Here is a 7,726-nt window from a genome sequence, read left to right as displayed (position 1 = left end):
ACATAGATTAAAATAACTAGCAGTGCTAGTAAACTTTAGACAGTATATCTAATGTACAACATAATATGTATAGACTAATCTCCGCATTCGTAGAAAGTTTACAAGAGGCATGCAAGCATCATCGTGATACTCGAAGTTTGACTTTTCAAAGTCTTTGTATGTTTGCCCCTTTCTGTTCGGATACTGTCAAAGCAATGCAGCAATATAAGTAAGCGTCCGTTTATCAGTATCGTACGTATCGGACCAAACGGTCATAAATGTATGGAGAAACGGCGTCGGCAACGCCGATGAAGTGGACGCATTGGTGTGAGTTTCAATCCCAATAATGCTTAATGCGATGCGTCCGTAGCGTACGATGCGAAAGGTGGACGCTTATACCATAAGGTCTATCTTAATTTAAACTTCTTTCTTGCAACTCAGCGTAAGAAGGAAAATTATAAAGAAAGTATTAATCCAATCACTTTGAAACTCACAAAAGTGTAACTCGAATAAGAATCCACAGCGAAACCCAAGTAAATGGGTGCACTTCCCGAGTTGGAATAGTTTACAATAGCAAGAATGCAGGTTTTACACTCAATGAAAATGTGCGAAGAAATTCTAAACTTGCTCCTTTCAGATTTGTGAATGTTGGTACTCAAATACCATTCGAAACCTTTTGGAAGGCGTTAGAAAATCAATTGTGGGTAATAAATATAAATTAATAGGTATTATACGTAGGTATTTAATTTTTAAAATACATGGTTTTGATATACGCTACTTTCCATAGTTAAAGTTTTAGTTTGCATTAAAATTGTATGCACAAATATGAACTTTATGAAAAAGGTTGCCTTTACTTATATCTTGTGATGTTTTCACTCGTTACTCGAGTGAGACGGCAATCTCCTCTCAGGATATTACCTCTACACAGTGATAAGTTAAGACAACATGATCCGCTTTTTAGTTCAATCTTGAATTTATAACTTAATGGCAGTGGCGAGCCCGCGAGCTGTGCCTTTTCAGAAAGTTTTCCCGTGGGAATTCCGGCATGATTATGTAGTTTATATGTTAATCCTAAAAACAGTCTACTACGCTTTATGTCAATCCATCATAATGTATTGCATTACTGTATGGGGCGGTACGTGCAAAACTACCCTACTCCCCCTTGAAAGAGCACAAAGAGCAGTATTAAAGGTTAGCACTTTCCGTCCATATCGCTTCCCAACCGCACAACTCTTTAAGTTTTGTGAGGTGCTAAGTGTTAGGCAGCTTTTTATTTTTCATACCATACTTTTAAAGCATAGGGAAACTGCTTATGACCCTAGTTTAAACAGAGGAAGGAGAGGTTTTAAATGTCATTTTCCTGATTTCTTTTGCCCAAAAACTTCGTTTTCACAAAAGTTTTATCCTTTTTTGGGGACATTTCTATACAACAAAATGAATGTAGCTGATGCAATTTACCCTCTAACGATAAATGAATGTAAGGGTGAATTTCCCGCGGCCAAAAATTGCGTGGCATCAATGAAATCGGTACTAAAAAACCAAGTTATAATTTTCTAATATTTTTTTCCGGTTAAGTGAAATAGTTATCTATGTGTAGCACTAAATATTGTATTAATAGGATTAATGGATATTTTTAAATATAATATTATACCTCCAAATCTTTCATTGCCGTGTCTGTCCCCACGTAACCACGTTTTGTATTATTCTTCATTGATGAAAAAATATTGAGTATTGATAGTTAAACTTAGTTTCATTTGATACATTAATAGTTAAAGTATTGTCACGGAATACATTTATTGAAATATATAAAGAATATAACGAATGGTAAGTGAAAATTCATGTGTCCCAGAACTTCTGTTCATCGCCGTGTCCTAAACATGATCAAGGATATTGTTTTACCTATGAACTTGGGTGTCCCTCTGAGTGCGCTAATCGTTTCTTACAAGTGTCGCCTAACTGCTAGACGTGGCAGGAGGTTCATCGGTGCCCGCGTTTTTGCGCAATAGTGAAAATCAGTAAAATTTTTGGGGACTGGACAATTTTTCTTTCATTGCCGTGGATAGATATAACTTCTATAAAATTAAGTTTGTCTTCTAGAATAAGCATTCAAAAGAAAGCTTTTTGAAAATATTTACCTTATAAAGTGTTTATTTCTTCGAATAGTTAATACTTTTTTAGTTATTTATATTTAATGCCTTGGTTTTCATCGCCATGCTTTCATTTCCGTGGCTTCCGTGGCCAATATTTGCTATGGCAATGAAAAAAAAGCCACGGCAATGAAAAAAATTTCATTGCCACGTCTTGTTAAATAATTTGTATTCATTGCCGTGGTTAGGTTATTCATTTCCGTGGTCAGGTTATTCATTTCCGTGACTTATGTTTTCATCGCCGTGGTATGTATGATTAGGCAAAGTAACATATCTTTACCATCTTTTACCTGTAATACAGGTAATACCAATCACTGACATTACCTACAGGACTAGTCAAATTACCTCTTTTTGCAGTGCGTTAAAACGGGTGCGTATCGCGATGTATAAAAACGAAATATATAATATTACATTAATAATAACAATCACAACATAATTATAATGAACGTTATGTATAAATAAGATCGGTGGTAGCTCAGTCGGGTAAGCGCCCGCTTCCCACGCCAATGATGCGGGTGCGAATTCCGGCACTGACATGTACCAATGTGTTCCTTTGAATTTAAATACAATGTTTACCATCACTCTTACCGTGAAGGAAAACATCGTGAAGAATCCTGCATATCTACCTATAGATTTAGCACATCTAGATAATAAATGTGAACCCACCAACCCGCTGTGGACCAGCGTGGTGGGAAATAGTCCAAGCTTAGAAAGGCAGCTTAGACCTTGCGGATATGCACATTGCACAAAGGTCCCATTCGAGAGAGCCAGGTGCAGGTACTTAAACCTCCCACAGATAGTAGAATAGAATATAATAGAACAAACATCTCTGCAGGAACTCAGCTGGATGCTAAGTGGCCTTAATGCTGCTTGCACCGTGTAGGCCTCCGTATGAACTTGAGCAAGACAAAAGTCATGTAAAATGTTCACATAAAACCGGAGCCGGTGATCGTTCGTGAGACAACTATCGAAGTTGTGCAATAATATGACTACCTGAGGCAGACTATTCGGCTAGGCAGAAGCAACTCCGACAAGAAGGCTGAAAGGCGCATCCAACAGTCTTCAACCATTGCGCCCGGCCAGTTATGACATATGGTGCATATACGTGGACACTGATGGTGGGACTGGTCCACCGATTTAAAGTCACTCAGCGTGCTATGGAGAGAGTTATGCTTGGGGTTTCTCTAATGGATGGATCAGAAAAGAGGTTATAAGTCAGAGGACTAAGGTTACCAACATAGCTGTCAAAATATGCAAGCATAGGCAGGTAGCCGGTAGTGGCTGGATTCGGAATACCGAGGACCGAGTGTTGTGGCGCTCCTTGGGAGAGGCCTATGTCCAGCATTGGATGATTTTAGGCTGATGATGATAACATTATTATTATACCAATTAAAATATACTATGATTTAGCATAAAGTTCATAAAATATTCTATCATATCACATAATCTGTTAAATTACACAACACCATCAAAACCTCTAGCACCACAACCTAAAGATAGGTGCGATGACGAGAAAAGCAAGGAGGAGCGGTTAAGGGCACATGTTCATCAAAAGCGAAGCGGGGCTACATGGGGAGACGCTCTTTGTTTAGGTTTTGGTACAAGGAGTTTTGACTGCGTTATTTTTATTGGCGCTATGTAGGGAGACGCTTAGCTGACCAACATGTGCACCTAACCGCACCTATCTTTATATTTTGGTGCTAGGTGTTTTGCCGGTGTTGTGTAATTCAGCACAGATTATGTCATATTATAGTATATTTTATGAATTTTACTTAAAATGAACAGTATACGAATTGGATATTATACCTTATGAAAATATAGATGTTATAGGTAAGGTTTATCATATGTTGTGAACGTTATTAGTGTGAAATGAAAAATTTTGTTTTATACGTCGCAATACGGACCCCACAATGCTACTTAGAGAATTCCATACTATGTTCTTATTTTTTTATACATACTGTCGTTCTTTCTTTCGTTCCAATATCTATACAAATATTTCTGCCATACATAAGTACCTGTCTAAGGTTGCGTTTCCCACACAGTCTTTTTAAAAAATTGCAGTGGATTGATACTTTCATTTCCATTGTATACAGTTCTTTCATTGCCGTGGAAGTTTGTTTCATTGCCGTGGGCCTTTGTTTCATTGCCGTGGACGCTTGTTTCATTGCCGTGAACGCATGTTTCATCGCCGTGGCACGAAATTTTTAATCATCCGTATCTCATTCAGTTTTTAACTTATCTGCTACCCATTTAGTAAGAACACTAATATTAACGAAAACTTTAATAAAAGCGTTTTTCTAATATAAAAAACCTTAAGATAAAAAAGTCCACGGAAATGAAGATTTTTTAGGACTTGTTGAAATCCACCCGTAAGATTAAACTTAAAGTTGTGTTAAGCACCTACAATTATGAACAATCAGATAACTTGTTAGTTACAATTAAGTAAATTCCACCAATTCCAATTTTCTGCACTAAGCACTTTTGCATGTTGCATGCTTAGTTTAGTTTAATAATATATTTTCTTAATATTTGTTCAAAAATGGAGCAATAAAATTTGTTTTAAACAGGGAGGGAGCTGGTGCCTGAGATACAGGCCACCACCTAGTTCAGGCCCCAGCGCTCTTAAAACTTGTACTGTGCTTAGTCCTAAGTCAGTTTGTAATTTAATTTTAAGTTGTGTACATCTATTTATTGTATTAGGCTAAGCTTATTGCTCAATAAAAAATTATTTATTTATTTATTTAATCCAAAGTTTCAGTTTTCAGCCTACCAAGGTTCATGAAAATCTGTTGAGTAGTTATAACGTGAAAGAGTAAAAAACATCCTCACAAACTTTCGCCTTTATAATATGTATGTATGGGTGTCGCAGGCATCTGGTTTAATCTCCTGTTTGATTGAACCACTAGCCCGTTCATTGGATGGCGCTATTCAGTTGTATAACTAAAGGACAACGCGTCAAGTCGTTGATTGTAACGTTCGACGTCTTGACTGAACGTTATTCAGCGAAGTCGTTGAATGGGATATAGTATAGCAACTTTGTAATGTCTGGTTAGGGTAAACATGACCAGACAAGAGTCAACAAAAAGACTATGTTACAAAGCTCTTATCTCACAAATTAACTAAACAATAACAATAAACGTACCTTCATATTGTTGTTCATAATTATCCAGTTCCGCCACAATTTTTTCTTTGAAACTATCCGCCCGCGGCGTAATGATAGGTAAATTCGTGTTGTCACACTATTTTAACACAAATAACGCACTTTAAAGCTAATTTATTTGCAAAAAACTATCAATATAGGTGCTTTTTGTGTCAGCTGTTAGCTGTTAGACGCCATATTTGTTTTATTCACCACCTGACTGATTTTAAGTCAGCTAACTAGTTGGACGTTTTGTGACGCTTGTACAATCAACGTTCGGTCTAGTCATACAACTGAATAGCGCCATCCAATGAACGGGCTAGTGGTTCAATCAAACAGGAGATTAAAGCAGATGCCTGCGACATGGGTATTCTTTGCATTAGGATTATTCTATGCACGAATTTCTTTATAAAATAAATAGGTATCCTTTTGCAATTGCTGGATATAGGCCTCTCGTCGCTTAATTTACCAAAATGAACTAACTACCTACCTCTACGTATAATAATAATGTTAGATAGGTACATAAGAAAATCTGAAACATGAAATAACTTGGAGTACATAATACAAGTAACCTGTCCATTTATTGACGTGATCCTAACTAATATTATAAATGCGAAAGTAACTGTGTCTGTCTGTCTGTTACTCTTTCACGCCAAAACTACTGAACGGATTTAAATGAAATTTGTTATACTGATTTTCAGACCCTGGGCAAAAACATAGGCTACTTTTTATCCCGGAATTCCCACGGGAAAACTTATTAAGACGAAGCGAAGCTCGCGGGAACAGCTAGTTATATAAGTTTCTCCCTACAGCTGGACCGAGCGCGCAACGATATAAAGTATACAGTATAAAGGCAGGTGCACACCGAGCACGGGATTGTCTGAGACGGTTTCATTTCCGGTCGCGCGGCTCCGCCTGATCTCCGGACACCGACAACCTGACACCGCAGCGGAGAACTCCGCTTTTCACCGGTGAGATCGTCCGGTTTTATTATATTTAATTAAAAAAAATACGCATCCGAGATATCCACATTAGGGATATTCGCAAAAGTCAACCCAACCGCAGTGCAATGGAAGAGCCTCGCTCTGGGGGAACCGCCTTCTTGATCACGGTGTCCCCTATGCCAGGTAAGTATAATTTAATGGAATAAAAAAATGCATATGCATATTTAAGGCATAAAAATCCGTGGACCTATATTTCATGCATATTTACTTTTATAAATCACTTAATATTTTATAATTTTTTACTCAGTCTATTTGTTTTCCCACTACTGGGCAATGACCTCTCCTTTAATTTGATATTAGTTTATTTAATTTTAAGTATATGCTAAAGTAGCATATAAAATTACGCGTAGTAATATATCTGCTGTCTATTATATTAATAATATCTCAATGTAAGTACATAGAAGATACGATAAAATGTGATCGGTAGAATGTGATGCCAATAAATAAATAAATAAATAAATAAATAAATCTGAAATCACTGACATTTGCAGATTCTACCGATCACATTTTATCGTATCTGCTAGTGTGTCTAAAGCAATAATTAACTAAGCCTTTCGTCCGATGTTGTTCTTACCACAAGTTGCGGACTAGTATGCAATAAAACGTTATATAGTCGCATAAGGAACATTCCTTCTCTCCCACTTTACAGCAAAAGATATATTGCTATTATTGGGTTAGAATAATGCAGCTTTTAAACGACTTTACGCGGATCGATCGTATGAGTTATGGTCTCGCTGCATATTGTTTGCCTTGTGTCTGTAAGTATATAAATGCATAAGTACTGTATTGCCACACAAAGTTTAGACCTGGTTTAAGTGATGTTAATACCTTATTTGACAGCACTGAACATTTGTTTTACGTGTAGTTTTTGTGGTGAAGGACATCAGAGTTGAGCTTTTTTTTCCATTTTTGTTTATTTATCTTCTTCAACTAAGATACAGCGTTAATAATAGTAAGAACATTTATTGTAGGTAGCAGCAGTAGGCGGTGCGATTGCTAGCAATGGCACTTGTATGTATAAAAGATACAACTATTGTTTCTTGGATTTACGAAGCAGCTAAGGCTGTCCCCTATTATGCATGTCAGGGCTAATTATAATTTACCAGTGAAACCAGAAATCCAATGCACCTTTGCCTACTTAATATCATACAATTCTATTACTTTCTCTGTGGGGGTGTAAGTACCTGCAACTGGCTCTCTCGAGTGGAACCTTTGTGCATATCCCCAAGGTCTAAACTGCCTTCCTAAGCTTGGAACATTTCCCACCACGCTGGTCCACTGAGGATTGGTGGGTTCACATAATATATCTAGATGTGCTAAATCTAGATATGCAGCAGGTTTCCTCATGATGTTTTCCTTCACCGTAAAAGCGATGGTATATATTGTACTTAAGTTAAAAGAACTCATTGGTACATGTCAGCGCCGGTATTCGAACCCGCATCTCTTGCGTGAGAAGC

The 7,726-nt window shown here is 37.2% G+C and overlaps 1 pseudogene; it reads right to left on the bottom strand.

Moving 5' to 3' along the window:
* Positions 1–6,257: 6,257 nt before the first annotated feature.
* On the bottom strand, positions 6,258–6,400 carry LOC125491342 (annotated as a pseudogene).
* Positions 6,401–7,726: the final 1,326 nt, after the last annotated feature.

The sequence above is a fragment of the Plutella xylostella genome, unplaced genomic scaffold, assembly GCF_932276165.1.
Source record: "Plutella xylostella unplaced genomic scaffold, ilPluXylo3.1, whole genome shotgun sequence".
NCBI lineage: Eukaryota > Metazoa > Arthropoda > Insecta > Lepidoptera > Plutellidae > Plutella > Plutella xylostella.
Note: the sequence above shows the minus strand (reverse complement) of the source record. Positions and strands in the feature narration are given on the sequence as shown.